At 38.8% G+C, this 26,509-nt stretch overlaps 1 protein-coding gene and 1 long non-coding RNA gene across 11 annotated transcripts in view; both read right to left on the reverse strand.

The window, feature by feature from the left end:
- LOC101700545 (EF-hand calcium-binding domain-containing protein 3) overlaps positions 1-11,222 on the reverse strand; it is a 48,299-nt gene extending 37,077 nt beyond the window's left edge. For 9 of the 10 annotated variants that reach the window (XM_087203846.1, XM_087203841.1, XM_087203836.1 and 6 more), the window contains exons 1-4: positions 11,163-11,222; positions 10,715-10,819; positions 6,026-6,079; positions 5,372-5,504 (exon numbers count right to left, since the gene is read on the reverse strand). The gene's annotated coding sequence lies outside the window, so the exon portion shown is untranslated. Of the gene's footprint in view, positions 1-4,717; positions 4,810-5,371; positions 5,505-6,025; positions 6,080-10,714; positions 10,820-11,162 lie in introns of all 10 variants that reach the window. The other variant, XM_087203837.1, reaches the window with a different exon arrangement.
- Positions 11,223-14,709: 3,487 nt separating this feature from the next.
- On the reverse strand, positions 14,710-26,231 carry LOC147820670 (uncharacterized). The gene is made up of 4 exons (XR_015448343.1): positions 25,766-26,231; positions 20,362-20,505; positions 18,663-18,743; positions 14,710-14,896 (listed from the first exon to the last, which is right to left on the reverse strand). It is a non-coding gene; the product is annotated as an uncharacterized LOC147820670 (long non-coding RNA).
- Between the last annotated feature and the right edge of the window lie 278 nt (positions 26,232-26,509).

Here is a 26,509-nt window from a genome sequence, read left to right on the forward strand (position 1 = left end):
AGATTCAGAGGCAGCCACATAAAAACTTGTTACAGTTGATAAAATTGTGACGTTATTAAAAATAACAGGCTGAAACTTCTATGAGTTACCTTTGGAATTTGGATTTATTTTTCTCTCAGGTGAGTATGATAAAATACAAGACACTGTTTTAGGGATATAATTATTTCTACTTCTTTAACATAGTTTCTCTTTTATGTATTTCAAGGAATGTCTTGATATTCCATAGGTCACAAATGGGAAAAAGATACCACAAATACAACCAAATCTAAAATCTAGCAGCATCTTTTCCAACTCAGATTGGCAATATTTTAAAAATGTGAAGAAATGGAGAGAAATATGTTGGCAAATGCTTTGAGTTGGAAAAAGGAAAGACCAGCTCTGTGTTTGTTCTGACAAGTATTTTTTTGAGAACCAAGATATTTGTGCTCGTTACCATGAAGGCACAGGGTATGTTTCTCTGACTGGAATGATCTTTCCCCATGTTTTTTCTCCAGTCTTGGCTAAATGTTCCCAAATTAACTTCTGCATACATGTACCACATTATATCAAAACCATTTTGCTTATGTGCTTATTCCTCTATTTGACTATAAGGTCTTTGAGGAGACAAAGGCTATGACTCATTCTTTTTGTGTCCTTAGCATTTGATACAGAACCTAGCACATAGGTGGGTACCCTTCATTTAATGAGTTAACATTAGGTAGGGAAATCATGAAAGTCTGACCTATGGAAGTGAACAAAGTGGGATCAGTGAATATTGGAGGATATTAATGGGGATGTAGAGAACAGAGCTAGAAAAATAGATAGAAAGTAGTTGCTACTGAGAAGTTAAGAAATCGAGAGGTTTATTTCCCTTTTTATTTTATTTTGTTTATTTTTTGGAAACAGTGTCTTGTTATGTTGTCCAGGCTGGCCTTGAATTCCTGGGGTAGAGTGATTCTTCTGCTTCATGTTCCTTAGTAGCTAGGACTATAGGTGTGTGTCACTGCATCCAAGCATGGTTATTTTTAAAATTGAGAAGCAAAAGTTTTACATATTTATAACGTACAGCATGATATTTTAAAAATTACTTTTATTTATTTATTTTTGGTTCTTTTGAGACAAGGTCTTGCTGTGTAGTTCAGGCTGGCCTTGAACTCACTATGTAGCCCAGGCTGGCATTGAACTTGTGGCAATCTTCCCGCCTCAGCCTCTCGAGTGCTAGGATTAGAGGTGGTTTGCACTACCACACCCAGCAAAAATTACTTATTTTAAATCAACAAATGAAAACTGCATATATTTATGAACTCACTGTGTATCCTAAACTGGCCTCAAACTTGTGGTGATCCTCCTGCCTCAGCCTCCCAACTGCTGGGATTACAGGCATGCACCCCACACCCAGCTAAATTTCATATTCTTTGAGCCACATCTCCCCAGTTGTACCTCAACTCCAACCCTTGATAACCACCATTTTTCTCTCTGCTTTTAAGAGGTCATCTTTTTAGATACCACATATAAGTAAGATCATCTGTTGTTTGTCTCTTTGTGCCTGGCTTATTTTACTTAAAATCTTCTAAGCTCATCCACACTGTTGTAAATGACAGTATTTACTTCTTTTTTAAGGATAGTTTTCCAGTGTGTACATACATATCATTTTTAAAACTCCATTCATCCATTAATGAACATTTAGACTGATTTCGGATCCTGGCTACTGGGAATTATAGTACAACAAACATGGGAATATAGATATTTCTTTGACATATTGATTTCATATCCTTTGGATATACCCAAGGGTGGGATTTCTGGGTCATATGGTAGCTCCATTTTAAATTTTTTTAGGAACTTATATACTGTTTCCCATAATGGTTGTAGTAATTTACATTACCGGCAAAAGTGTCTTAATAGAAACCTGGGGATTTACAATACCATATCCAGGCCAGAGCAGTACCTGCAAGAGAAGCGACAATAGAAAAAGGTAGAAAAAGAGTAGCTGTGAGACAAGTGGACAGAAGGCTTTTTCCATGATGCCACCAGAAAGGAGAAAGCACAGGAAGGGAACCTGAGAGGCATCCTCAGGAATTCTGATAGGGAAATAATTTTTTAAAAGTATGCAAATAAATAAACTTGATAGTAGAAACTGTGGGGGAAGAAAGCAGGGTTATTAGGAAAGGGCAAGGTGGAGGAGGGACAATTTTAGGTTCACTGTAAGTCAAGCAGACTTAATCTTTTAGTCCTACAAAACATTACACACTTTAGGGGTTTTTTTTTGTTGTTGTCGTTGTCGTTTGGTACTAGGGATCGAACTCAGGACCTTGCACTTGCGAGGCAGGCATGGCGCCACTGAGCTAAATCCCTGACCCAACACATTTTAGTTTTGATATTAACAACATTTATCTCTTCGCCTCTCCTCTAGAAGTCTGAACATAGTTTGTTCTGACTGTCCCTAGCAACAAAAGGCCAGAACTTGTGGAACAGAAACTGAATAAAAATTCCCCTAAGTTATACATGGTATAGAATATGTAAGGGTAAAGATATCCATTCAGTTCAAAGCAGTTTCAGTAAAATCAGTTACCCACCCAGGCTTGAGTTGGGGAATGTTGGGATTATGAAAACAAAATTTCAGCAATATAGTAGAAGAAATGAAAAGGAGAGACTGAAGATTCAAAGAAAACCCCAACTACTGATGAGCAAGAGAAGTGCACATTTCTCTAATCTACCTGAGTCCCTAAGCAGAAGACTGATGCCTAATTTCCCAAGCACAAGAGATGAGGTTATCTAAGCAAACTGGAGGGTTTAGGGGCTTCTTTTAGAGAAGGGAATTGTTTCCCAGACAAGGGGACAGCATATATAGTTGTTTCAGGACAAGACATCTGTTGAACTTTCAAATCAGTCTGTGCAACTGAACCTGATCATGTTCAGAAGAATGCAAAGGAGGCTGGAGATGTATAGTATTAATATTGTGAAAGGTGTTCTGAGCAAATGGAGTGTCTTTTAAAAGTTTTAAACCACGAGGGCCGGGGATTTAGCTCAGTGGTTCTGCTGCCTGCCTCTCAAGCGCAAGGTCCTGCGCTCGATCCCCGGTATCAAAAAAAAAAAAGTTTTAAACCATGAGCGTGGCATGATTATATTTAGGTACTAGAACATCATATTTAGGTTTTGATGATCATATTTAGGTTTTCAAGCCTGGATGGATGTGGACAGTGAAAGGATTGGAAGGAAACATGCCTGAAAGCAGCAGGATTAGCCAAGAGGCTGCTACAATTATCCAGGCAAAAGATGACGCTGATCAGTATTAGGGTATAGAAAATGCGAGAAAAAAGTGGTGGACAACGTAGAACTGTGTAGGACAAACTAATAGAACTTGGTGAATAAATGTGGGAGGCTGAGAGAGGAGAAAGCAAAGATTATGCTTAGAAGTTTGGCTTAAGCAAGTGAATTTATGCACATTCATTGAAAAAAGAAACACCAAGGGAGTTTTTTGGAGATGGGGAGATAAACCAGAGATTTAAGAGAGTGGTTTCTAGACTGGGGATGTAACTCAGTGGTAGAGGCCTGGGTTTAATCCCTAGAGCCACAAAGGAAAAAAGAAAATCAAGAAACTGATTTCTGTGTTCTCAGGGAACCAGAAGCATATAAAAAACAATAAAAGAACGAGGCAGCATATTCTGAGTCTCTAATGAGTTGTACCAACAAAGCCCACAAGAGTTCGGGGAAGGAAGAGTGGACTTCTGACCAGGGGATGGATAGTGATAGGAATCAAGGAATGTAACAGTGAACATGGGGCAGTGAAATAGGATTTTATGCTTGGACTTTGGATAGATGGAGATGGAAGGGAGGAGGAGTATTTTAGACAGGGGAAATTGTGTTAACTGAGGGATAAAAGTAGGAAGGAACAAGGTATTCTGAAGGAACTGTGAGTAGTTCCATTGGTTTGGAGCATAACATAAAGAAAGTAGGGGAGGAGGCTCCTTAGGAGTACATGGGGATTATGCTGGAGTGTTTTTTTCATTACTGAGGATCAAACCCAGGACCTTGCAAGTGCTCTGTGAGTGAGCTACATCTCCAGCTCAGGACACCATCTTAAATTTAAGGCCAGAACTATAGAAATTATCTGGCAACGTCATTAAAATGTTATGGTAAAAATGCTACGCTCCAATATGCTTAATTTTTTTTTATCAGAACAACAAAAAAAGTAGTAGAAATTTTAAAGTAGTTATATAACACAAGGGTCTGGAGCTGAGACATGTAACTCAAGTCAGTAGAAATCTCAATAAAGCAAAGTCAACTGATTCCAATCTTTTCTTGCTTCTCTTACGAGTCTCTCCCTAATACTCATTTTTATTTTTAAATTTTAATCACTCTAATATCTTCCCTTACTTTTTGGGGCAGGAATCATGCCCTCAGGCACAAACTAGCATATTGTGGTTTAGGAAATAAAAGTCTAGTCATAATCTCAACATATCCTTGCTTTTCTTCATCTTTCACGTACTTTACAGGCAAAGTGTGGTCTGTGCAATTGGCCCCACCTGGGCATCCATTAGACATGGAGCATCTCAGGCCCCACAGACCCGAACCAAAATCTGTATTTTTCCAAGTTGCCCAGGTGACTCATAGGCACATTTAAGTTTAGGAAGCACTGTACTAGATGATACAAAAATCAAGATAGTTTCTGAGGCTCTTCAGTACAGGATAACAAAAATATACCTTTAGAAAGACAAGATAATTATAAAAAACTTCTCACCAATAAATGTCAAATGATTATTTCTTCTTCTGTGAGTTCAATCCCCTCATTTGCTAGAAAGTTGACTAAATTCTCAATATCAATCACCTCTCCTTAGAAAGATGAGAAATGAATTACAGAAATATTCTGGGGCAATTTACAAAACAATATCGTAGTACTTATATATATCATCACCCATGTACAAGGGGTGATCAAAATATGCAGTGAACGTTTAAATAAAAAATTATTATAGGGCCAGGGATTTAGCTCAGTGCTGCCGCAACTGCCTCGCAAGTGCAAGGTCCTGAGTTCGATCTCTGGTGCAAAAAAACAACAAAAAAAACCCTCCACAACTATTACAGTAAGACACCCAGCCATTAATCCCCCTCAAAATGCTCTCCCTTGTTTCAAACACATTTGCCCCATTGCTCTTGTTACTTACTGAAATAGTTCTGGAAGTCCTCTTTCATGAAGGGAAAGAGGACCAAGAGATGGGGGGAGGAAGAGGGAGGGGAAAAGAGGGGAGGAGTAAAGAATGGAAAAAGAATTGAGATGTGTTAGGTACATGTACCAACTCCGCATGAAGAATGTAATCATTATGTACTGCAAACATGTACTAACAAAAAATGAAAAAAGACATCATATTATAATGATACATGCATTATCTATACTTACAGCAGCACAACTCATAATAGCTTGATCTTGGAAGTGGTCTACATGTCCATCGACAGATGAATGAAAAAAGAAAATGTGTATTTATACATAATGGAGTATTACTCTCCCACAAGGAAGGACAAACTTGAGTCATCTGTAGGAAAAGATGCACTTTGAGACTATGTTAAGTGAAATAAATCAGACACACAAGTTTAAATATTGTACGGCTTCTTTTACATAAGAAATCCAAAGTAAAAATAAATTATAAAGCAAAATTAAAGACAGATAATAGGAAGTAGGAAGATACTTCTTTTGCAAATAGGAAGGGGACTAAGAGATGGAAGAAGAAAGGGAGAGGAGAGGAAAGGGATGGGAAAAATTAAGATGTGTTATGCACATGTACCAATTTTCCCCAGTGAATGTCATCACTATGTACTGCAAACACATACTAATAAAAATAGAAACAAAAAAAGAAAAAACTTCAGATAATATCATGGGCATTGATATGTTAAAAACAGATTATTGTTTACTGAAGTCCAGCAGCATCCGTAAAAATAGAGCATGTTTTATGAAAAAATTTAAACTTTTATGAATGGAAAATATTTTTCTGTACCATTAATTTTAAAGTATTAAAATGCTATTTATAAAATTTTTCCACCACGTCTCACAACTCACCCTTGATATAACTGACTGCATCTATTAGATCCTTCAGATCAACAGTTCTATCACCTGTAAGACAAGGGAAATATGCTTCAGACACAGATAAGCTGATGTTACTGAGAATGACACAATTTACATCGCACTGAATTCTGAGAAAATGAAAATCAGAGGAATCCAGTGATCTTTTTTCTAATTTTCCTTGTAATTTAGACATCCTTAGAGATAAATGTTATCTTACAAAGTTCTCAATCTATAATGAATCATTATTATATCTTCCTTTTTTCTTTGCTTTCGAGACCACCAGAGTAACATAAATTAAGAAGTGACTGGTTTCAGTTAAACGTAAGGAGAAGGAGAAATGAACCTGACCCTACATATTTTCATTTCCTCAGTATTACCTAAGCTAGAGAAGATATCTGATCCAATAAAACTGGATGCAATCTCCTAGGAAGAGAGTATAGATAAAAAGACAGCCATGGGTCTAGCCCTGAAGAACTTTATTAATGAGAGATCTTCTAGGCAAGGAAAAGTCAGAAAAGGAAATGGGGAAGAAGCTGTCAGTGAGGGAAGAAGAAAACCAAGTGAGAATGAGACTTCAAAAATATGAAGAAAATATGTACTAATAAAAAGAAATGTGAAGAAAATGAGAAAAAGGTTCCAGTAAACAGGGGATGGCCACTTGTGTCAAATACTTCCAAGACGTCAAGTGTAATAAGAGAAGAGAATTGACTATGAACCTTGGCAGGAGGTTGAGAGCTGCTAATTCAGTGCTATGGTGGACATGGAAATCTAGAGTGAATGGGAGGTGAGGAAAGAGACACAATGAGTAATGACAACTTTTTGAGACAACTCTATTGTAAAGAGGAACTAAGAATTAGAGCAGTAGCTGGCAGGGAACAAGTATGATAGAAAAGCACGGCTGCATACCAGTGGAAACAGAGACAGTAGGAGGGAGAAATTAATAATTCAGGCCAGAAAGAGAATATCATATTGGAAGAGTTAAGTCTGAGAATGTAAGAGGAAATGGGAACCAGAACAGAAATGAAAAGATGGCCCAGTGGTTCTCTCCCCTGTCTAGCAAAACAAAAGGTAGGGCATATGGGCATGGGTTTGGTAGGTGCATAGGAATGGAGGCAGGAAAATGAGGACATTCTTATCTAATGGCATCCATTTTCTGTGTGAAGTCTGAGGTGAAGTCATCAGCTCAGACTTAAGGTAAGGAGGCATTGGAAATCTGAACACAGAAGCTATAAAATTACTGTGCCCATTATGTGAAGTGACTTCTATTAGCATGATTTTGTGATTTTCTCCAGCAATCTTAAGCTGTTCAAAGGTAAAGTGAAGATAAAGGTGAGGATAAAGGCATTACTGTATAAGTGGTAGTTCAGGTGAATGACAGGTAAAGATGATTGAAGTTAAAGAGGTCATATAGTAAGGAGATGGCTCTGTTGTTGCTAAGCAAGTTTGCCAGGAGTTCTGAGAGTTTGTAAGGTATTACGATGTTAAGGGTATAATTTAATTTAAGGAAGGAAAGCAATGAGAGCATAGTAGTGAGAGGAGGTACTGAATAACGAGAGTTGTAGGGCGAGAGGCATGAAGGTCTTCATGTGACTAAAGAGAAGATGGAGTTGGAGTTCTACACTGTTCTGCTGCAGCATACATTTCATTAGCACCAGTGCCTCATATTCATTTGGTAAACGGAATAACGTCACAGCAATGTAGAAAGCCTGTGGAGTCATATATAATTTTCCAAATTCAAAGAAGTAGAACTGTCAGCGAGAAGCTATAGCAGCTATAGCAGGAACACTTACTGTTTTATTAAAAAAAAAAACCAAACCAAACCAAAAACAAGACAAGTGCCAGTGATACAGGACAGAAATCAGGTTCAATAGTTCAGAGATCTTCCATCCACATTATCTCAGAGCAGCAAACAACTTTTCAGCTCTTTTTACAGGATGTGTGTACATATGCCTTTTTAGTAGCTTCCAGACACTGAGCCATTTGCCTGGACTGTTCAACTTTCCTCAGGTAGTATCAATTAAAGCTTTTGCCGGTGCTCTGGTTACAAAGTGGCAAAGATTTTAAGTGTGTTTCCAAAATTAAGTTCAGTTATTTTAATGGGCATTTTTATGAAATGGGAGGTTCCCCCCCCCCCCCAGGAATTGCTATATGGTGTTAAACTGGAAATGTCTGCATAGTAAGTGAACTGGGAGACTATATGTGAGAGAGATTTGGGAGATGATAAAGAAATAGGTGAGGATAAAGTCATTACTGTATGAGTGGTAGTTAAGGTGAAAGGCAGTAAAGATGATCGAAATTAAAGAGGTCAAGGAACAGGAAGTCATGGTGTTATACGGATGACCTAAGTCAGGGATTCTTTTTTTTTGTTTTTGGTACCGGGATCAAACTCGGGACCTCAGGTGGTGGAACCACTGAGCTAAATCCCAGGCCCTCAGCCAGGGATTCTTAACTCGGGCTTCCTCTACCCTATATTGAGAGAATTCAGGGGTTCCTTGAGCTTCAATTGGAGAATAAACAACTTTATTTTCACTAACCATTAACTGAAACTTAGCATCATTTTTCTCAATTATTAATTTAGGCAACAATCTGTGGTAGTAGCAGAATCTGTAACTTTTGTTACTAACATAAATCACTGACATTTTCATGTCACAGAGATATTGCTGCAAATATATTGAAATGTTGTTTATGCTCATCACTACTTGAAAATGTGACATGCTACTAGAACTTGTTAAATGCTTAATAGGTGCTAACAATTTATATCTTAAATGTTTTGATAATTGTATTTTAATATGATTAGCTTCTTTGCAATTACATGTATTTAATGCATTTTAAAATGTACTCAGAAGTGATCTGTTCATTAGACTTTCAAAGGGGTCCCTGGCACAGGAAAGTCAAAAGTTCCTGATATGTAAGGAAGATAATGAAATTGCTGAGAATAAGGACAGGAGTAGTGGAGAAGGAAGACAATGAGCCCAGTGCTATTTCCTGTAAAATGCCCTAAATTGTATCCTGTTTTATTTATTTATATAAAACTTACAATTAATAAATGTTGTTATAGCTTGTGTTTTTATAATAACCAAAATATATTCATAGATCATAGAATTTCCTTCTTTTTATTTTTCAACACCTTTTTTCTTTGTCTCCTCCTCACTATATCATTAACATTTACTGAGTATTCTGGACTGCACTAGGTGCTTTACATGCACCTAATTATCTATATTAATTTGAGAGTAAGAAATGACCATAGAGAATCATTTAGTTCAACTCTCCCTTTTACATATGAAGAATCTAAGATTAAGTAGGGTTAATTTATTTGTCAGCAAGTTTGTAGTACAACAGGCACCATGACTAAGTACAAAGAAATATTGTACACTACACTTAAGGAATGTAGTGGATTCATCAGGGAAAATGTTTTTCTCCCTAGCTACTGCCAGACTATATTTCCAAAAGTATATATAACAATGTCAACTCTTAAATGCCATTAGAAAAACTGGATATTATCAATCTTGTTAATTTTTGCTAGTCCAACGAATGACAATGGTTCTGTATTGCGTTTTATTTTGTATTTTCAAGATTATTGGTAAGATTAAATATCTCTTCATATGTTAATGGGCATTTACATTACATTTTCTCTTCTACGAATTACCTATATGCTTATTTGCTTATTTATTCTTACTATGTTTCTTTTCAATGAACAAGGATTTTTTTTCTTTTTCTGTGGTACTGGGGATAGAACCCAGGCCTAGGGTACGCTAGGTAAGGCAAATGGTTGACCACTGAGCTAAACCCCCAGCTTACTTGCTTGCTTATTGATTGATTGATTCAGACACAATCTTTTTTTTTTTTTTTTGGTACTGGGGATCGAACTCGGGTCCTTGTGTTTGTGAGGCAGGTGGTGGAACCCCTGAGCTAAATCCCTGGCCCTTGAGACACAATCTTGCTATGTAGGCCAGGCTTGAACTCACTATGTACCCCAGGCTGGCCTTGAACCCTCAATACACCTGCCTCAGCCTCCAGCATAGCTGGGGTTACAGGTTTGCACCGCTGTTCCCAGTCCATACAAGGACTATTTTTTCTACATTAGGGATATTAGTTAATTGTCTTGTAACCCTTTTCTCCGGGCTCATTTGACTTTCTTAATTTTTCTCTTAAAATTTTCTCTCAATTATCCTTCCAATTTATTACGTTTTTGTTTTTTTTGGTTTGGTTTAGTTTTCTGAGACAGTCTTGCTATGAAGTTCAGGCTGGCCTTGAACTCAGTGTATAGCCCAGGCTGGCCTCTAACTTGCAGCAATCCTGCCTCAGCCTCCAGAATGCTGGTATTACAGGTGTGCACCATCATGCCCAGCTCAATTTATCATTGTTAAGGCTTCTTAAGAGTGTGGTATTCCCAGGCACGGCTGACTCCAGCAAGTGGTATCCTTAACCTACATTTTTAAAGGCATTTTTTTTTGGTACTGGGGATTGAACTTGGGACCTTGCGCTTGCGAGGCAGGCCATAGAACCCCTGAGCTAAATCCTTGGCCCTTTAAAGGCATTTTTGAAGGTGGTATTTCTTCATGAGTCAGGAGTAAGTCTTCTTTTTTGTATTTATTTCATTATGGTACTAAAAAGGATGCTTTCAGCAGATCTAATAGAAAGGGTTAATATTGTTCTGAAGTGCACAGTGACATCTATACTTACTATCAGTTGATAGCTGGGTCATTAGTTCCTCAAGTTCTTCATCTTTTATTTTAATTCCCACATTTTCCAAAAGAGATTCTACTTTTTAAATTTTGACCCGTGGCCCTTAGGAAAGAAGGATATGGATTAATATGAGTAGTGATCCTCAAGAACGAAAAATGCTAATCATAGTCACTTATCAAAAATCCCACTTGAAGGGCTGAGGGTTTAGCTCAGTGGTTCCACTGCCTGCCTCGCAAGCACAAGGTCCCAAGTTCTATCCCCCGGTAGCGGGGGGGGGAAAATATATACATATATATATATATATATATATATATATATATATATATATGTATATATACATAAAACAATGGATCAACAAATGGGCAGGAAGCAAACCTGGAACATCTAAAAGAAAATGCTAACACAAGGATTTTTTATTTGTTCTTTCACCATGCTTCTCACTCACCATCAAGGACCTTCACACTTTTTAGCAATCTATTCTTATACACCTTTCCATCATCTGTAAGATATAATCAGAATATAGATTAAATCATAGAGAAGAGTAACAAAGACAACACAACATACATAACTGTAGGGAAAAAACCCCAAAAGTGTTTTGATTTGTTTGGAAGTTTATTCTATTTTTACTCTCATGTAAGAATAAACTAAAACAAAGAAAGCTTTTACTCACACAGAAGGAAGCTCCCTGCCTCCATCCCAGGCTCCTAGGGCAGTGAAGCTCAGCGGGTTCCAGCACCCGGAAGGAAGCTCCCCACCTCCATCCCAAGCTCCTAGGACAGTGAAGCTCAGCCGGTCCCAGCACCCGGAAGGAAGATCCCCCAATGCCATCCTCCCAAGCTCCTAGGGCAGAGAAGGTGAGCCACCGTAGGTGACAGAAGCACACACCCCCCACCGTGGAAATGAGAAGACACATAAACAAGCCTCAAAAACAGACTTCCAGATCACCTACAGCAACCCCAAAGGGAAATGAGATGGAACACTCTGATACTCAACCACCTGGACTCTCTGAACTGGCAACAAAAGAGGATCTGGGAAAAATGAAATCAGATATAATTACTCAGGTAACAGCAAAGATTTTGCTCATGGTGCAAGACATGATTAATAAATCTAGAGAGGACACAGATAAAAAAAAGAGGATCTGAGGAACATGATGGAATCCCAACATAGGAAACAAATGGAATCCATAAAACAGATACAAACACATTTCCAAGAGATTAAAAACTCCATCGAAAGTCTGCACAGCAGAATGAACCAATATGAGCATAGAATTTCACATATAGAAGATAAGATTGCAATTAGTGAGGAGGAAAAGAAAAATTGCTTTAAAATTGTAAGGGAACATGAGAAATCAATCCAGCAGCTGCTAGACGATGCAAAGAAGAATAACGTAAGACTGATTGGAGTCAATGAAGAAAGAGGAGAGAGTGCACATGACATAAAAAAACTGTTCACAGAAGTGATGGCAGAAAACTTCCCAAGCAGGGGAAAAGAACTTGACATACAGATAAGTGAGGCATGTAGGACTCCAGCTAACCTTAATCAAAAAAAATCTACACACAGGCATATAATAGTTAGGATTCCAGAAATCCAACAGAAGAATAAAATTCTACAAGCAGTGAGAGAAAAGAAACAAATCACATACAAAGGAAAGCCCATCAGAATCACAGCAGACTTCTCAGTGCAAACCCTCAAGGCAAGAAGAGCTTGGAGTGATGTATTTCAAGCCCTAAAGGAAAACAGCCTCCAACCCAGATTGATGTACCCTGCAAAACTATCTTTCAAAATTGATGGAGAAATAAGATGCTTTCATGATAAAGAGCACCTCAGGAACTTCGTGAATACCAAACCGGCACTCCAAAAAAATTTAGACAATACCCTAGGAAAAGACAATGAGGATCACAACCCCAGGAAACCCAGCAGAATGAATCCATTGGGCATGACAAATTAAACGCAAAGGGGGAGAATCCAACAAAAAGAAAAAGTCATCACAAGGCTTTTAAAACTTTTAACTTCATCTCCCTAATGAGTGTATAATTCAATCTTATTATTATACTGATTAGTATTTTTCTGATTCTAGAATTGCACACCATTCCTTGTGCTATACTGGCTATTTATCATCTTCTTATGTCTACATTTTAATTGGGTTGTCTATTAATGAGCTCTAAGAATTCTTTATATATTCTGCTCACAGGTTATATGCATTGTAAATATGGTCTGTTTAAGGACTACTATTCATTTTAATGATTTCATTTAAAGTTCTAAATTTTGATGGAATCTCATTTATCAATTTTTTTCTTTTATACATCATGTTTTTTGTATCCTAGGTAGTTCTTGCCTGCCCTGAATTCATAAATATTTTCCCTTATAATTTCTTCTTAAAGTTTTATACTTTTAGGCTTTCATATTTAGGTTCATAGATCCCTTCAAGTTATTTTCATGTATGGAAAGAAAGAGTTGAGGTTAATTTTTTATACACGGATCCCAGGTGTTCTAGTGCCATTTGCTGAAGACACTATCTCTTCCTTGGCTCTTGAATCAAGTTTATATTCTATAAAATGCTAATGTTAAATAATCTTTCAAAACTCAGTGGACCATATATGTGTGGTTCTATTTCTAGATTCTCTGTTTTATTCAAATGATCTATATCTCTTTCCTAACACCAACACTGCCTTGATTGCTGTAGCTTTAGAAGTCTTAAAATTGGGTGCTAAACATCTTCCAACACTGTTGTTTTTGTTTTTGGTTTTTCTGGGTCCTTTGTACTCCTACATAACTTTTAAAGTTCAATATCCAGTTTGTCATTTATAGCAAGTATACACAGACCTGAATTTTTATATATTCCTTGTGTTTTCTAATCCTGCTAAATTCAAGTACAAGTTCTAGGGGCTCCTAGAGATTTCTTAGTATTTTCTCTGTAGATGATCATTTCATCTACATATGAAGATTTTGCTTCTGCCATGCCAATCCTATCCTAGTTGTGTCATTTTATTTGCCAGACTATTTTGATTTAGACCTATGTTTCAAAGTCTAATGGACAGATGAAGAGTAGGCATATATGCCCTTGTTCCCCACTTTAGAGAGAAAGCATTGTATCGTCTCCATTCGTAGAAGGAGTTTTTCTTGGAAGTATGGAATACATGTCTTTGATCTGTTGAGAAGGTTCTGTTCTACTTCTAGTCTCCTGATAGCTTTTACCATGAACAGCTGTAGAATTTAGTCCAATACTCTTTCTCCAACTAGTAACAGGATCATATGGCTTTCTCCTTTCCTCTGTTAAAATGATGACTTTTGGGGGTGGATCTTCCAATGCTGAACCAACACTGCCATCCCTATAATAAAACCACTTTCTACATACTGCCAAAAAAAAAAAAAGATATATCATGTATAGGTAAAACTCCCTTTGATAAATGTGATTGTTATGTATATGTAAACTGTACCAATAAAATTAATTTAAAACACTGATTCTTCTCTTTGTAACATGTGTTTTAAGCTCTATGAGCCTCAATTTCCTTTTCTGAAGATTAATAGGATCACACACATACAGTATTCAACAAGTTAAGTTTTTGTTTTATTTATTTATTTATTTTGGTACCGGGGATCAAACTCGGGACCTTGCGCTTGCGAGGCAGGCGCCAGAACCACTGAGCTAAATCCCCGGCCCAACATGTTAAGTTTTTACACCGTGCCTGGCACATAGTGAGTGCTCATCAAAATTAGGGCTGTTAGGATTGGGGATTTAGCTCAGTGGTTCCGCCACCTTCCTCGCAAGCGCAAGGTCCCGAGTTCGATCCCCGGTACCAAAAAAAAACATTTACGGTTATTCTTATCATGAATCCTTTCCATAAAATATTATACCAGTTTCACAATCTACAAAATGCTTTCAGAAACACACCTTAGTAGGAGAGCCAATGATTGTTGGTAAAGGATTTTCAAAGAACCAATCAGAGCTCCGTGGAGATGATCCCATGTGCTTGGTGGGAGAGGTTCGAAGGCTGCCAGGCAGACTCGGCTGAGGTGAGTAGTTGTACCCAGCCCCAGCATGGGATGGGCACACAGGGTCAGAGTGCTGTTTTCTGAGCTTCTGCTTGTTTTGATAGATGTCAGTGAGGGTGGGGGCGCTTTGCAGCCTAGCACCCAATAAGAGAGACTGCGGTGACTGAGCCTGTGGCACTGGAGAACCTACCAAGAAAATGAACGTAATAGTAACCCAAAGTGAGGAAGTACAAGGCAAAACCCTAAGAAATTAGAAGACAATTATTAGTGAGAATTCTGATGAGTGTCTTACTTTTCTTGAGACAGTCTAATTACTAGCTAGGCAAACTTTACAAAATAAGTATGCTATTGTATTCTCAGGAGATTTAATGACAATGGATAGATCGGCTGTTTTTAGCTGTGGCTATCAACTCAGATTAATGCAAGGTCTGAAGAGATCTATAAATTTAATGGTTAAAGGAAATAAAAACAACAAAGACCTACATTGAACAAGATGATTTCTAATCTTTATATGCACCACACTTGGGTATATGAATGTAATTATTCTCTTTTCTTACATAGCAACTAAAATAAACTTTCAAACTAACCCAGGATAACCCCTTACTAAAAAATATGCAAACCGCAGTCTAAGTCCTAAAGATAATAGAGCTATCCTGAGTTTTATTATGTCTAACAATAACAAGCATAGTGATGTTTTGTGTTTTGTCAGTTTCATCAGTGATACATTTAAAGCCGAGCGTATTCATATTCTCTACAAAGACAACACTTGTCTCCCAGTTTTCTTGAACTTTAAGGGGACCTCACATCAAGGGACTGAGAGACTAGGCACTCCTCTCCTTACATAACCAACCACCTTATTGCCTACCGTAAGAGTTGTCCACTTACATGGTACTTTTATCTTAATGTGGCCAGTGCCTAGTTAATTGAGTTCTAGTTACACATTCTCTGGAGTTTCTTGCAAGCAAAACCATCACCAGTAACATCAAAAGCATACAGAAATTCTTAGTGCCCTAACCATCTACTTTTTTTTTTTTTTTTTTGGGTACCGGGGATCAAACTCGTGTCTTTCCGCTTGATAGGCAGAAGGCGGAACTGCTGAGCTAAATCCCCAGCCCACCATCTACTTTCTAAAAACAGACAGGGATAGAAGCTTTGCTTACTGACTACTCTTGGCTTGATCTCGTTCCAAACCTGACATTCAGTTTTTTAGAATTGTGTTTTGTCTTTTATAGAAATAAATTTTATAAATACATAAGTAAAATTAGTGGCAAAATATTATGAATGGTGAATTACATCATCTCTTTCTTAAGCTTTATTTTTATTTTTACTTTATTTTTTTGTTCTTTTATTGGTACATTTTAGGTATACAATTTGTTTACATTTATCATTGGGTGTTTGTACCTGTACATGATACATCTTGGTTCTTCTTTTTTCCCCCATTACCTGTGCACCCTTCAACCCCTCCACCCTTCCCTATTTACATAGATTTCATTTCCATTTTCTTTTTCTTTTCTCATAGTTTTTTCTTTCCCTCTTTTCCTTTCCCCTTCCCCTCTCTTCACTCCTTCGTCTTTGGACCTTTTTTCCTATTTCAAATTATCAATTATTCATTTTCATCATTTTAACCCTTGTTTACACTATCAGTTTCTCACGCTAGAGGAACTATTCAGTATTTACACATGTGTATCCTATTTATTTCCCTTAAGAGTATGGCCTCGATATGCATCCATTTAGCTATAAATGACTCTGGTTTTTCGTTCTTTATGGCTTAGTACTCCATTTTATTAAAAAACCACATTTTCTTTATCCAGTTTCCAGCTGATGGGCACTTGGGCTGCTTCCAAGCTTTAGCTATTACAAACTGTGCCGCTATGAACATGGGTGCACATATATCACTGTGGTATGATTCTTTTAATTCTTTTTGGAAGATACCCAGCAGGGGAATAGCTGGGTCAAATGGGACCTCTAGTCCTAGTTCTTTGAGGTATCTCCATACTGATTTCCACAGTGGTTGCACCAGTCTGCACTCCCACCAACAATGGAGAAGGGTGGGTTCCTTTCTCCCCACAACCCCGCCAGCATTTACTTGATTTCTTGATAGCAGCCATTCTCTGTGGGGTGAGGTGGAATCTGTGTTGTTTTCATCTGCATCCCTCCAATGATGAGTGATGTTGAACATTTTTTCATATATGTGTTTGCTGCTTTTACTTCTTTGTCTGAGAAATGTCTGTTCATCTCAGAGGCCCATTTTTGAACTGAGTCTTTGAATTTGGGGGGTCTGATTTTTTTCAATTCTTTATATATTCTAGATAGTAGACCTTTGTCTGAGGTACAGCTACTAAAAATCTTTTCCCATATTGTAGATTGTCTGTTAGCTCTGTTGGTGGTTTCTTATTTTTAGAAAGCAAAAAAATATTAAAAACCTTAGAAAATAGTAATTTTCTAAATTACATACGATTCCTTCAACTAACTCCTCACGTGCCCATACAACAGAACTTGACTTATAAAAGTATAATTCACATGTATCTTTTTAGTCACACACATATATATAATATAGTAAAGCAATAAGCATGTTTTTCTTTTTTATCTGAATACTCTCTCTTTATCAAGAATATATTAATCTGTGAGCCAAATTAAACTTCTCTTTTAAATTATAGGTGTATTGCTACACTTGAACTTGTAATCCTTCTGCCTCAACATCCTGGAGTGCTGGGATTACAGGAGTAGGCTACCACACCCAGATTTCACCTTTCTGTTGTACTATAAATAATTAGTTTATGTCTACTAGTCTCACTACACAGTGACTACCCCGAAGAAGGTAGGGATAAATTGATTTAGTGTTGTGTTCTCAGACACTGATCCTGTTTCAGCTGACTTGGAAGCATTTGGAAAGTGGAGAAGGACTGAATTGAGAGAGCTGGAGCATCAGAGTTCTAAAAGCCTAGTTTTTCATTCTTCATTATTGCTGCTGTTTGACACTGAAGAAGTCACTACCCCTCCTGGTTTACCTACTTTTCCATAAATAAGGAGGAGATATCCCATCTGCCCTTCAGGGTTCCTCTAAGAATTCATTAAACAATTAATAGAAATTTGTACCTCAACTGCAAGAAATTAATATTTAATATTAATAAAGTTCATAGCCTTCATTCACTTCTTTCTTCAGATTTGTAAGGTGCTCACCAGCATAAAAAAAAGCTTAAATAAAGAGTATGAAGGCCAAATTTTATGTCACGCACATACCAAATGACAGTGTCTCTAAAATCAGAGGCCTCTAGACACAAAATGCATTCTGAGCAGTAAGGAAATTAGTTGAGACATTTGACAAGCCTCTAACCCCAACCCACTGATTTCTAGGTAAATATTTCAGATAATAATTTTGCTGGAATTATCTGGATTTTTATTGCCTATTTCATCCAGATTTTATGTGAAAATCATTTGAAACAAAATACATCAAAAATATATTTATCGGGCCGGGGAGTCAGCTCAGTGGTTCTGGCGCCTGCCTCGAAAGCTCAAGGTGCCAAGTTCAATCCCTGGTACAAAAAAAAGAAAAAAAAAGTATGTATTTATCAAAGTCATGAAATTTCACTTTCTATATTTTCATTATATGTGTGACAATCAAAATTTACCTGTTATTTCATTCCTAAGAATATCTTCATAAAGTAATTTTATATGTAAAAAGGGATATTACCTATATGACACACAGAAACACATTAGGAGGCCAGGGATGTAGCTCAGTGGCTCAGTGCCTGCCTCAATAGCATAAGATTCTGAGTTTAATCTCCCCAGCCCCCCCCCCAAAAGAAACACATTAGACCAAGATTCTAAAAAATAGGATAGCAGAGGAAATATTTCATATCAATTCAGTTCTTCTGATAAGACCAGAAAAACACAACTTAAATCCATTCATAATGAAATTCAAATTATTAAAATACCAAATACATTTTCCTACCTGAGGAGTTTCTACTCCTGGATTCATGGCCCTGAAGATGCCCACAGCAGCACTGACTAAACTGCTCAGGAATGGTACCAACTATAAAAGAAAAGATGGAGAAAGGAACAAGAAATTATTTAAAACCAGTGAAGGATGCAAACAGGCAACATATGCACAAACTGCTCAGTATATACTGTAATAGCTTACAAAATTTTAAGTCGTAAAGCTTTAGTTTGGAACTAACATGGAACCAATGATGTAGGAATTGGGCATGCTAAGATTAAAAAGTATATAACTGGATCAAAAGGAAAGAAGGCCATGTAAATGAATCAATGCCTATACAAGCATGTGTAAGACAGAAGCACAAGAGTTTGAACAAAATGCATGAGCCTTGTGGAACCGAAGAGCACAACTGACCAAAAGCCCAGCTGCCGTCCCTGTGGATTCCTATTTATGCTGAGGCTAGGCCTCCCCAGGGGCTGCTCCTAGCCAATGACTAATTCAGGCCTGTTGGAGTAGGTCAGGGAATTCCTCTGTCAACTCAGGGCTTAGGGCTACTCCTGCAGCCTGACTAAAACATTCTTAGAACTGCACTATAGTTTCAGGTCTCCACAGACATTTTTCTTGACTGCAGATATAAGGTTTAAATTTTATCTTCAAAGATTTTGGAGTACACCTTAGGGACAGCTACGGGGTGAGGAAGGGGCAGAATTTTGTTTGAAGATTTTTTTTTTTAGCTAAAAAAAGAAGTGATGAGGGGCTGGGGATTTAGCTCAGTGGTGCTGCACCTGCCTCACAAGCTCAAGGTCCTGAATTCAATCCCCAGTACCAAAGAAAAAAAAGAAGTGATGAGGAAATTTAAGCTGATTTTTGGTGTTTTTTTAAAAAATTACTATCACAGGGCTCTTAGGGAATGGTTATATGCAGCCCTGCTCTGCCTGCCTTCTTCTGAGGCATCTTGCTCTCCACCTTAGTTCTCCTCCAGCAGTTCTGACTGCAGCCAGGGCCCCTCCACACCACCTGTTTTTCCCATTACCTCAATGCTGCTTCTCATAAATGCTATGAAGTTCGGGGATTTAACTCAATGGTTCGGCTGCCTATCTCTCAAGCACAAGGTCCTGAGTTTGATCCCCGGTACAAAAAAAAATTAATGCGGTGGACTTAGTAGCTTTGGCTTCCCATACTCTGAGTTGAAGCATTTTCTCTGCCTCTTAAATTTCACTGAAGGGGTGGTTTGTGGTTTTTCTGTTTACATAAGGGTTCTCCTTGTTACCATGAATGATTTCTAAGTGAAGTGAGAAGATCTGTAACAAAGCTGCTACTATATTCCTAGTGGAGATGGAAGGCTTCTGATGAATGTGACCCAAGGCTTTTTGTATTTTAATCTTTAGACGTCTGAGTGATGAGTCAGGTAAGGCACTCTATGCATTTTAACCTAGGATCTCTGATTCTGCAGTTAGAACCCAAATCCAGTGAGAGTGCTTTTGATATACAAGATCCAGTTATTGACTGTATTTTCAACAGCAATCCCAACAGATTTATACAGAGGTTCTCAAAGGAGAGTTAGGAGTTGGATAAAGTAAGAAGAAAGCGTCATGCCCTCCAATCAGGTCAGAATCACTACTATGGTAAACTCATGTTCCTAAAAAGAGTGCATCGCATCAGATTTGTTACAGTGAAAATAAGGTTGAAAATAGCTGCTTTAAATTCTCCTTACCCAAAGGGGAAGGTGAGTAAGGCCTGGAAGACCCAGTAGAGTCTTCGTCCAACTGTCTGTACTGTGTCTGCTGGTGCCGGGGAGCAGGGTCCCAGCCTGAGGAAGCCCAGGGGGCTGGTGTTAGACCTTTGTACCACAGCAGACCTGGTGAGAAAAGGAGAATTCTTTACTCTTGTAGGTTCTAGGATTTCCATTTTTTGATTGTTTTGTCTGAAATTTCCTAACTATATGCCACAAAAAAAAACCACTTTCTAAAAATGTGTAGCAGTCATACGGAACAAATATAAAAAGTATAAAATAGGGCCGGGGATTTAGTTCAGTGGCACTAGGTCCTGAGTTTGATCCCTGGTACCAAAAAAAAAAAAGCATAAAATGACACAGAGTACAATCTGCGTCACCTCTTCTCTAATTCTCAACACTTCTCTAATCCTATTCAAAAAGCTACCAGAAGGGCTGGGGATTTAGCTCAGTGGTTCTGCCAACTGCCTTGCAAGTGCAAGGATCCCACTTCGTTCCCCAGTACAAAAATAAATAAATAAAGACAATGGAAAAAGCTACCAGAGCCAGGAGTGGTGGCTATAGGTACAGGTATAGGTGGGATTATAGGTAATCCCAGCAATCGGGAGACTGAGGTGGGAGGACCGGTGCAAGTTTGAGGCCAGCCTGGGCTACATAGTGAGTTCAGGGCCAGCCTGAACTACAAAGGGAGACCCTACCTCAAAAAAACCAAAAAATTACCATGAGTTTTAGTTTCTAGCATAGCATTCCAGAATCCCTTAATGCATATACAGTATAACCAAAATGAATACATATTATTATATTCATCTTGTTTTAACACCAAAGATGATATATATTACTTACTTTCAGTTTGTGTTAGGTCCCCTTTATACTCTTTTTTTCCCCCTTTATACTTTGTTTTTGCCCTTTATACTCTTAAACATTACTAAAGACTCCAGAGAATTTTTGTTTATACAACATCATCTACTGATACTTACTGTATTTGAAATTAAAATGAGAACTTTAAAAAATTCATTAACAATAGTAAATGTATGAAATTTAACAGAAGAATATGAAAAATAAGCATATTTTCCCTTTAACCACGCAGCAGAGTGTGACAGTACTTCACAACTTATGATTGCATCCTATCATGTTGTATGGGTAGAATGTGTTTCTTTCTCCACTTGTCCATTAAGTGGTAGACAGTTGGATGGTTTTCTCTAGTGGCATTTCCTGCGAGCTTCTCTCCTGGTGTCCTGTAGCACCAGGTTAAATTTCACCCCATTCAGAGAGTAGGCAATAGAGCTAGCAATCGGGGAGCTGGGACTTTAACTTCAACTTTCTGACTTTGAAAATCATAGATTCATGTGACAGAAGAATCAGAAAGGTGTGAAAATGTATTTCATGAAAAGGCACCATTCTCCACCTACCAACTTCACACCTACAGTCTTCCTTGCTCTCTCAGGCACATCTACATCGACCGCTTGGTCCATCCTTCCAGAGAAATTATGGACTCACAGCACCATGTGCACCTATCACAACTGACGGAATACTCTGTCCCACTCACTTGAAATTCTTTATATTTTGTTAAATCCCAATGTGCTTTTGTGTGTTTTTCAGAAATATTTAGGGGCGGTTCATATGTGCTGTTTCTCTGGAATCCCTTTCATCAACTTCTAGAACCATCCCTGAGATCCATCTAGGCACCCTGAAGGCTGACCACTGAGGAAAAGGAATCAATCTGTAGATTTCCTCAGCCATAGCCAGCTTCACACAGTCTCCACCGGTTAAAACTCAAGCCTGACTCACGTTACTGCAGTCACACTAGAAGGTAGAGAGGAGCTCGCTGACCGGAGGATCAAAAGCATAGGCAGTGCACATCAAGCTGGGCTGGCTGCAGATGCCTTCCCTCATGCTGGGGCACACGGTGTCACTCACCTGACAGGGCCTTTTTCACAGCCCTTCTTGAATTTCCTGCAGAAATCCATCAGGCAAACTTAGTTGCCAATGCTTCAAAAGGAACAACCACAACCACTCTGCACCCCCCGCCCCCCAGCCCCACCTCTGGCCTTTTGACTGTGCAGCTACTTGGTTACACACTGCAGAGGCATAGGGGGACATAAAAGCCATTGTCCTGAGCGGCACAAGTGAACAACAGAGAGAGGGCCTGTCTTAGGCTCCCTGATGAAAACAAACCCACTGGAAAAGTGAAGGGAATCTCTGCAATAAAGGCACACCAGACCACTGTGATTGGTAAGTTGGAGGGACAGGGAGCTCAACTTATCACCAGCTCCCATCGGAACCTGGAATCTGCCTCAGTCTCACGGGTCTGGGACCAGCTTACTGAGACTCATTGACTTATAACTGCACACTGCTGCCCACGTTGTCTATTGTGACAGCAGAGACATACCCTGAAGGAGGAGGCCCTTCATCTTTAAAGGTGATAGATTAATAACTACCACAAATTGTCATTCTCTAAGATGTATCTGATGCTACGGTGTTGCTGATTGTATCACTTGGGCTAAGGGGTTGTGATTGATCTACACAGTTGTCCTTCCTGGTATAATGAAAATGAGATAGCCTCAGAGTCATTAGAGACTCAAAACCTAAAGACCAGCTATATCCGGAAGACACCTCTGAGAAGCAATCATTCCATAAGGGTTTTAAATACATCAACAAAGATCTTACAATAAACAACTTCACAATATCAACCCAGGAACTAAACCAAGGACAGTACCAAAAACAAAAATGAGAAGACATTTAAGAAAGTCACAAACCCAGACTTCCACCCCACAAAAGGCAAATTCTGGGGGAAATGCGGTGGAAAAATATGATAATCAACCACCTGGACACCCTGAACTGATAGACAGGAAGTAACAGAACAGATGAATGACGCTCTAGAAAAATTCAAAGCAGAAATAATCTCCCAGATAACTACACAGATGGTGAGCAGAGTGAGAGATACGATTAGAGGCTCTAGAACAGGAACCAATAAAAAAAAAAAAATAGATGAGCTCAGAAACATGCTGGAAGCCATGAACGCCCAGCATAAGAAAGAAATGGAAACCATGATCACCCATCATAAGAAAGAAATGGAATCCATGAAACAGATTCAAACAGATATTCAGGACATTAAAAACTCCATTGAAAGCATGCAGAGCAGATTAAGAGAATCTGAAGATAGAATATCAGATATAGAAGACGGGATTTGCGGGGCAGGACCATGAAAACAGAAATTTCTTAAAAGTAGTAAGGGACCATGAGAAATCAATTCAGCAGCTGCTAGATGATGCAAAGAAGAACAACATAAGACTGATAGGAGTCCGCGAAAAAACAGGAGAAAGTACAATTGACATAAAACACTGTTCACAGGAGTAATAGTAGAAAACTTCCCAGACAGAGGCGGAGAATTGGACATACAGATAAGTGAGGCATATAGGACTCCACCCAGCCACGATCAAAAAACAAAAAATCTACACTTAGACATATAATAGTCAAGTTCCCAGAAACCCAACAGAAGAACAAAATCCTACAGGTAGTTAGAAGAAAGAAATAAATCACCTATAAAGGAAAGCCCATCAGAATCACGGCAGACTTCTCAACACAAACCCTCAAATCAAGGAGAGCCTGGAGTGAAGTACTTCGAGCCCTAAAAGAAAATAATTTCCAACCTAGACTGTTGTATCCTGCAAAATTCTCTTCCAAAGTCGATGGGGAAATTAGATACTTCTTGAACAAAGAACACCTGAGAAATTTCATGAACACCAAACCAGCACTCCAAACAATTCTAAGCAATATCCTAGAAAAAGGCAACGAAGGTCACAACTCCATGAGGCTCAACAGAGGGAAGCCACCAGGCAAGGTGAGAAACTAAAGGGAAAGAGGGAAAAAGAAAGAAGAGCCAACAACAGTAAAACATCATGACAAGGATGAGCCAATATCTATCAATTATAACTATCAATGTTAATGGCCTCAATTCACCAATCAAAAGAAGTAGACTGACAGAATGGATTGAGAAGTAAACCCCAGCAATATGCTGTATACAAGAAACACCTAACTCAAAAACAAATTCATAGACTGAAAGTAAAAGGATGGAAAATGGCTCTCCATGAGACAGGAACCCAGAAAAAAGCAGAGGTAGCAATCTTATTTGCAGACAAAGTAGATTTCAAACCAAAACTAATTAAGAGAGACAAAGATGGTCACTACATCCTTGTGAAGGGAACAATCCAAGAGGAAGAGATGACAATCCTAAATATATATCCACCAAATACGAATCCCCCCAAGTATACAAAACAAATATTAATGGACATGAAAAACCAAGTAAGCACTAATACAATTGCAGTGGGGGACCTCAATACCCCACTATCACAAATAGACAGATCATCTAGACAAAAAATTAACAACGAAATTTAAGAACTGAACCAAGCTACTGAACAAATGGACTTAATAGATATTTACAGAGTGTTCCACCCCACAAAATCAGAATACACATTCTTTTCAGCTGCACACGGGTCATTCTCCAAAATAGACCACATGCTAGCTCACAGGACATGTCTAAGTCAATGTAAAAGAGCTGAAATCACTCCATGTACATTATCAGACCACAGTGCAATGAACTTGGGGATCAATAACATGAGAAACTGCAAAACTCCCACAAACACGTGGAAATTGAATAACACCCTCCTGAATAACCAATGGGTCACAGAGGAAATTAAAGAAGAAATTAGACAGTTTCTACAAGGAAATGATAATGCCATTACAACGTTGAGGAATCTATGGGACACAATGAAAGCAGTTCTAGGCGGCAAATTCATAGCAGTCAATGCCCATATGAGGAAAACACAGAGAACTCAGATAAATAACCTAATGCAGAAGCTCAAACTCCTAGAAAAAGAAGAGAATAACAAACCCAAACCGCACACAAGAGAGGAAATTATAAAGATCAGAGAGGAAATCAATGCAATGGAGACTAAGACAACGATACAAAAAAATTAATGAAACAAAGTTGGGTTTTGGAGAGAATAAATAAAATCGATAAACCTTTAGCCAACCTTATCAAAAAAAAGGAAAGAAAAGGCTCACATCCATGCAATTAAGAATGAAAAAGGGGAAGTCACAAGAGAACCAGCAGAAATCCAGAGGATCATAAATGCCTACTTCGAGAACCTTTACTCTAATAAAATGGAAAACACAGAAGACATGGACAGATTCCTAGAAACATATGAATTGCCAAAGTTCAGTGAAGAAGATACAGAAATTCTACACACCCCAATAGCAGTGAGTGAAACTGAAAATGTAGTATGTCCTGGGTCCCTACACCCGGACTCCCGCGCTCGCACACACGACCTAGAAGACAACACCACTGAGGCGCAGAGAACCTGGCGCCCTTGCGGCTCCTACTCACCCGCCAGGCGCAGCTCCCGCTCCGTTTCCGCCCACCTCGCAGCCGCCCGCAGCCACCGCGGTCCTCAGCTCGGAGACGCTGGGCGAAAGGTCCCGTGCTCCCACCGGCCCGACGGCTCCCCGCCTATCGCCTTCAGGGCGCACGCAGACGCAGGGGGGCGCGCGCGAGTCGGCGCCAGGAGCCCTGGGAGTTGCGGTCCAGGAGTCTGCATCTTTGCTGGGCGCCACCTCCCTCGGCCAGCAGCAGGTGCTCCGGCCTTTCTCGCTGCTTCCTCTGTCTCGAGGACTCGTCTTCCACTCCTGGAGGATGGACGAGCGTTTCCACGAAAGACCTGGACGACCCCCCGCTTCTTGGCATTCCACACCAGCGTTCTTCAAGAGTGGAAACGGTGGGGCACTCCTGTAATCTCAGTGCTTGGGGAAGCTGAGGCAGGAGGATCTCAACTTCAGCTCAGCTGGGGCAACTCAGTGACTTCGTAAGACCCTGTCTCGCCATATATGTACATATATATGCATGTATATATACTATGTATATACATGTACATGTACACATAAAGTTGGACACAAGGTCTCTCTCTCTCTCTCTCTCTCTCTCTCTATATATATATATATACATATATATATATATATATATACACATAGGCTGGGGATGTAGCTCGGTGCAGAGGCCCTGGGTTAAATTCCAAATATTGAAAAACAATTATTTCAAAGTGAGGTACTGGGACCGGTAGCTTCAGCATCATGT

This window comes from Heterocephalus glaber, unplaced genomic scaffold (assembly GCF_053883595.1).
Source record: "Heterocephalus glaber isolate CG9 unplaced genomic scaffold, H.glaber_assembly_v1.0 deba00001811, whole genome shotgun sequence".
In the NCBI taxonomy this organism is placed as follows: domain Eukaryota; kingdom Metazoa; phylum Chordata; class Mammalia; order Rodentia; family Bathyergidae; genus Heterocephalus; species Heterocephalus glaber.